Source organism: Vespula pensylvanica, chromosome 1 (assembly GCF_014466175.1).
Source record: "Vespula pensylvanica isolate Volc-1 chromosome 1, ASM1446617v1, whole genome shotgun sequence".
NCBI lineage: Eukaryota > Metazoa > Arthropoda > Insecta > Hymenoptera > Vespidae > Vespula > Vespula pensylvanica.
In genome coordinates, this window is record NC_057685.1 from 19425918 (window position 1) to 19432766 (window position 6849).

The 6849-nt window shown below is 44.1% G+C and overlaps 1 long non-coding RNA gene across 2 annotated transcripts in view; it reads left to right on the forward strand.

Annotated features, from left to right (window-relative positions):
* LOC122631610 overlaps window positions 1–6253 on the forward strand; it is a 17035-nt gene extending 10782 nt beyond the window's left edge. The window contains exons 2-3 of one of the 2 annotated variants that reach the window (XR_006327743.1): window positions 5417–5976; window positions 6055–6253. This is a non-coding gene — a long non-coding RNA (uncharacterized LOC122631610). Of the gene's footprint in view, window positions 1–3756; window positions 5977–6054 lie in introns of those variants that run through there. The other variant, XR_006327742.1, reaches the window with a different exon arrangement.
* The last annotated feature ends 596 nt before the right edge of the window (window positions 6254–6849 follow it).

Genomic DNA, 6849 nt, shown 5'->3' on the forward strand with positions numbered 1-6849 from the left:
TTTATATATATATATATATATATATATATATATATATATATATCGGCCCTTTTCCTTTAACGAGAACACATTCGATCGACGATCGACCAAAAAACGACATTTTCCACTCGACAACAGGAAAAAACTGTAAAAGCGCGATCTCGAGAGCTCGATCGCGCGCGTTTTTGCGCTCGATATTTTTATCAATTGAACTACTTTGTCCTTTGAGCCGCGTCGTTCGAGTGCTTTCCTCTCTCTCTCTCTCTCTCTCTCTCTCTCTCTCTCTGCCCCTATCTCTGCCTCTCTTCGTCGTTTCGAGTTAATCTCGTGAACGGACGAACGAAGATCAATTTTTCTCTGAGTAGATAGCGGAGCCAGGAAATCATTTACATACGAATGAAAGGATCCGTGTTACGCGTCGGTGTGTATATGAATAAATTTCTCCGTGCTCCCGATTGTCCTATTTTCTTCCATTCTACCGTGAAGAATCAATATTTATCGATAGGCGGATAAGGATAAGGACTCGTTTCACGTAAATCGCTTTTAAAAGGATGCCCTTTATCGGGAGTACGCGCGCGAACGCTTTATCTTTCCGTACCACGTGTAGAATAGTGTTCGCTCATCGAGCGCAATCTTACGGACAGCCGAGCCGAACGTCCAAGTTAATCCGTGAAATTTATCTCTCGCCTCTTTTCGCGACAAATTCCTTTATTCTCCCTTTACCCTTGACGGCATTGCCCCAAAGATCTACGATCGAAGATTTACGAGTTTTTCGATATTTCATCCTCGTATATAATCGATCGTAAATAAATAACTTTGGGTATCATTTTGGAAAAAAGTCGTACGTATTTTTTCGACGTAAGACGATCGCTTGAGATTCATCCTAGGACCCATCGAAAGAGTATCGGCTTGTCCGAGAGAAAAGGGATTGGGAATTTGGCCTTTGCTCTTTTACCCGGCAAATCGAGTCTCCATAAGCGGATGGTAGATACTTTTGAGAGAGAGAGAGAGAGAAAGAGAGAGAGAGAGAGAGGTGCCTACCGACCTGGTTTCGAGGACGGAAGGCGTTATAAAGGGGACCTAAGGATCGGCCGTAATTAATTCGTCGACGCAATGATGTCCGTCTTTCGTAGGTAGAGCCGAGAGAACCGATCCATCCTCTTTCTCATCCCTCGCACCCTCTTTCCGTCTCATCCCTTCTAACTCCGTCCCTCTCCCTCTCTTGGTCCAACTCCTTCTCATCCACCTTCTTTTTCTCTCTTTCCCTCACGGACCATCGGCAAAGTTCGTTCGTAGAGTTTAAGCAGGGCTCGCTATCGACCTGACGAGCAACCTCGGCGTCTGCGTCGACGTGTGCGTCGCGCAGACGCCCCGACACGGTCCGGGTTCTCCAATCGATTTCAGATTTTACAGCATAACGAGGCCGACTGCTGCCCAAAAATTCCTCTACACGCATCCTCCCTTTCTCCGTTCTTCTCTCACTCTCACTCCTCGTCCGAATTATCCGATCGACGACAATATTCTTTTCGATGCGAAATCGCGATCGTTGCATTTCCTTTTCCCGACCTTTCTCAGTTCCTTCGATATAAATCCACTTGGTGAAAAGCTATCGTCGTATTTGGATATACGTGAATATCGATGTTCGATCTCGATCGTCGAACCGATGGAAATGGCGGACATTTCAAGTCGTAGGACATCTTATCCATCGAGGATTTACGTATCGCCGCGGAAGTATTACTCCTTTTTTATCTCCAAATCGAAAAATTGCTACTTTTATGTGGCTTACGCGAAAGAAGATTCTGATTAACATCCAATCGATTTCTCGGTCATAGACCGAGAATTCTCTAGGTTAACGAAGCCAGCCAGCGTCTTGACAAAGAGATCTCTTCCTCTCCTCTTATCGTTTCTTTACAAAGAAGAAATCCGAGCTAGTTTCTCTTCGATCGAAACTAAGGTCGCAGAAACGTGGAAGGATTATTAAAACAAATCCTATATCCTTCGTTATTCGACGTCCCTTCGTTGAACAAATCTGTGTCGTTTTCGTCGATGAAAAAAAGAGGAGAAATAGAGCAGGCCGATTTTTTCAAATAAAACGTTAATTTTTATTGGCTTCCTAGCGTAGGTGGTCGATCCCAAAGGATCGAATGCTCTCCCGAACGAGGGCCGAATGAAAATTCAATTCGATTCGATTAGTGGAAGCAAAGAGAACGCTCGTACCCGTGCCAGGAATTCTCAAACGAATGATTCTTTTCTCCAAATTTTTAGCAAATCGTTAAAAGTTTTTTTTCGAATAAAATGCGTACGTATGCACAAACGTGCATAGACGAACGCGGATATGGGATTATAACGTGTAGCCAATTCGAGTTGAACGAACGATTTGCCAAAGACTTTTCTCGTGTCCATTTTGTCTCGCGTATCCAATGGAAACGCATCGAGATGGATGAAACGAAAGAGGTTGGAGTAGCGCCGAGGGTGGTGTCGACTCGTGAAAAAGGAAGACGAGGAATTTTCGTGATCCGTCCTTTTATACGGGCGTCGTCGCGCGAAGAAACCGATGCCGACGGTAAATAAATGGTCTGCCGTGTCGGTGAATTATCGTCCGTAAGCGTCTAAAGAAGAAGGTAAATAAAAACGAATAAGCGAGACTACGATCCGATGACAAAGCGGCCGATTCTGTCGTCGTCCTTCTTATGCTCCTCCTCCACCCCTTTCTCGTTTCGAGGATCTATGTGAAAAAGAGAAGAAAAAAAGAGAAAAGCAAAAAACAAAAGGAGACGAGTAAAGTTGTACGAAAGGAGCGCGGAATTAAAAGTGGACTTTTACATGGCACTTAAACGCTTTTAAAATTGCAACTGTAAATATATTTGTAAGTTTCTTTGAAAGACCACAAACGACCAAAGGCCATCGGTCGTTTGCTCTTTTTCCTATCAAAACTTTCTTCCTCCTCTTTGAATCCTCGAACGCGGACCGGGTTCTCTCGTCAAATTAGATCGTACTATTTTGAATAGGAAAGTACGTAAAGCTCGCCGTATTTATATTTGGATTCCATTAGAGGGGAGCGACCGACCATCGGATTACTTGGCTGGGAGCAAAGAGTTTCTCTAATGTATTCTACGAATCGCGTAATTATCTGCCAATGTTCGGAAGAATCGAATATTGAAAGGACTCCGTTAGTGTCGGCTATTATTACCGTGTCGGATCCATCCTGGATTATCCAGGTCGAATGGACGTAACTCTCTTTACGACGTCATTAAGGTCGATAAGCCGATACGTAATACCGTACTTTTCATCTTTCCTTCTACCGTTTAATTTACTACCTATCAACTTTGCGAAGACGCCTTAAATCCGAAACCTCCTTTCTCTCCGTCTGCCTGTTTAAACGATACTCGACACCAAACTTTCAAAGTGGTCGCGGATCAAATTCCTCGATCGAAAAGTTCGATCGGTCAGAGAGAAAAGAGGTATGAGGCGGCGAGAGAATGCATACGTCGTTAAATCGAAAAGGACGAACCGCAAATCGTCGATACTACCGCATTACGCACGGTTAGCAATAAGCGTTGAACGTTTACATATCGGATCGACTCTAATTTACAAAGCCCACGTTCGCTTTGATCTGCGAGCGACGTCGACACTTCATCGAACCATTCGTATTAGCGTACGAACGAAAGAGAAAGAGCTAAATGGATGGATGGATGGACGGATGGACGGACGGACGGACGGACGGACGGACGGACGGATGGATACATAGATAGATAGATAGATGGACAGAGAGAGAGAGAGAGAGAGAGAGAGAATGAGAGAGGGACGGAAGAGGGGAACTGAGAGCCAATCCGGCGAAGCGACTCGTATTGCAAATTGGGTTAAATCTGAAATCTTGGTAGTCCTGTTCATCCTCTCCCTGCCTTCCGACCCGAACAGCGAATCGGTAGAACGAGCGAGCCATCGATTATTCGTGCGTGTGCGGTTGGCTCTTTGAAGCGTAGAGAAGCCTGAACCGAGGTCAGGGCTGACTTGAAAAAAATAACGTCTACCCCGATGAAACCCTCGAATTCGGTTTATCGTTCGTTCCAAGAGAAAGGATCGTTTGCTTTCTACGTTGTTTGATTCGGTGGTGGCGAACAGGGTGTACGAGAAAGTGCACCCTGTACTAGACAATTTATTACGTTTTCCACAGACGTACCTTAGCCGCTGAGAAACAGTATCGTCCCTTCTGTTTACGAGAATACCCTCGTCCAGTGTTTACGGTTGCCGTACGCTCACAGATACTATACTTATCGGCGTGTAAAGCGGTCAAAAAGGTCGCTCGTTGTTGACTAACGAGAGCGACTACTACACGGACGCGAGTAGGTAATCGTCTATGAAATATTTTCTAGTTTTTGTTGTCCGTCGAACGTTGTCGAAAGTATAAAAAAAAAAAAAAAAAAAAGGAAAATAAACCGATTCGAAAGAGAATATTTCTACTTACACGAGATAATTCACACAAAACGCGTATCGTCCCAAGTATGGTAGATGTAGAAACGATCGTGAAAATAGAAGAGAAAAAGTACAAAAGATGGCGCGCGTACCGTAGAAAAAGAAAAAGCAGGAAGAGAAGAAGAAAGAAGAGAGAGTATTTTTCGGATGGGATTTATCTTCCCCCGATTGTCCGTGAATTCGAACGACTAAATCACGCGAATTTCATTTCTGTCCGACTCGAGGACATTACCGTTCGTTTCTACGGTTCTGTGAGCGAGAAACGATCCCCGGTCCCTTCGTCTCCGGTCATCGCCGCTGATATCGGCCGTTTTTCTTCTCGGCAAACTGCCTTCTCTTCGTTCCGGAGGGACGGTGGCGCAAACCTGGCGGACACTCTTAATTGCCTTTCCCCGAAAAGCTGCTGGTGCTTCCACCGAAAGCTAAAAAATTCTTCCCACGCGATCTCTTAAAGCACTGCGAGAAAATCCCTTTCCTTTCTTTTAGGAGAACTTATATTCCCCTGTACCGTTGACACCGTCGGCTCTCGAGTTCTATTAAAGTATACGATCTTGCTACTCGTGTGTCGAAATAAAAAGGCAAAGTCATTTTTTCTTACTTTCAATCGGCCCCAAATTAATGGACTATTTTTACGGCGCTCGATAACGTCGTAACCGTCGTTTTTCTTCGTAAATTACAAACGCGAGTATGTAGGACGACCTTCTCGTCTTATTCTTACTTAAAAATTTCTTTGATACGAAATGAAACGTTAATTAGTTCCAATACGCTTGGGCTTTAGTAAAAAATTCTCGGAGAGTTTCTTTTGAAACAGCAGCTCTTTCTCTCTCTTTCGCTCTCGCTCTCGCTCTCGCTCCCTCTTTATCGAGAAAAGAGTCTGCTCGCTTACGTCGTACGCTCTGTATCAGAAAATCTTGGTAATGCGATTCCTAACGAAGTCGATTCAAAGCGATGGCGTACGTTGTAGGACGTGCGATTGACAGGAAATTAGTTCTCGACTATCATCGTCAAATTACGGAAATCAATCCGCATCGCTTGTCATCGTACGTTCGATACTACGCAAATGAGAATTGGAAATGATGATAGAACATAGACGCGCACGACACACGGATTTCAAACGACAAAGTTCCCACAGCGAAGCGAGTCCTGCAAGTATCGAATTCTGGAATCGTCTGTCGTGACTTCCCAACTCGGCGTTCGATCGACTTGTGTCGAAAGGATGACAAACTCTACGTATATACGTCGGAGGAAAGGTAAACTCGCTAGAGGGAATAACGATATATCTATGTACGAAATAAAGGAAAACATAAATAAAGCGTTGCGATTATCGTTATCGTTGTTTCTTTGAAACTTACGTAAATAAAGAAAGAAACTAACGTAGAAGAAGGACGGGGAAAGAAAAGGACGGAAAAATCGTGGAGAAACGAGATCCGGCTTCGTTCTTGGATAGCGCTGACGATCGAACGAGGAAAGTGGAACACGCATAATGCATGCCTGTGTAACTTGATCCTTCTCTATAGATATAAGGTAGATACTTATTATTTACTGTCAGGTATGCTGTACATAATAATTCATTTGCCTTACAAATATTATATAAAATTACAGTCGATCACGGAGGATAGCCCCTCGTACACACACCGTCTCGGAGGACGCACACGTATGATCCACACGGGCGCGCGCGAGGGAACACGCAAAATATACTTTTAAGCGGCCACACGCATATTGTACAAGTGAAAGAACGTTGTACCAGGCTCGCGGATCGAAGTCGGTAAACCTTCCGGTTAAAGTAACATACATACATATACGACGACGCCTATGGATATCTTTCTGTCTGTCTCTGTTTCTGTGTGAAAATGCGTGTATGTTTGTGTATGGTTAACGAGCGTGTTCGAACACGGAACACGGCCGTTCCTCTTCGTTACCCTTAATCTCCCTCGTTCTTTAACCAACTGTCTTCCTCTCTCTAACCCAAGAGTCCAAGTCGATTGATCTTTCTCGACGTCTAGTGCCTTCGATCGCGAGTCAGGAAGCAAGTGACAACCAAGGAAGGAAGGAAGGAAGGAAGGAAGGAAGGAAGGAAGAAACGAAGCAAGGAGCAAGAAAACAAAATAGATGAAAAAATGAAAACAAAGTAGGAAGAATCTCTCTTCCGCGACGCCTACTCGGACTTTTCTCTTTATCGCTTCTTTATTTTCTCTCTCGCTTTCTCTTTCTCCCTTTAGAAATGGTAGAATCTAGAAATACAAGTAGTAACTCGGGAAAGTAGGAGAAAATGTGCGATAAGTTTTTTTCCTCCTATTTTCTAGAGCTATAGTACTTATTGTTAGTTGAACATCGAGCCACTACGTAACCACTACCATCGCCGGCGTTAACGGGGAGCAGCAAGATGAAGTGGAAAAG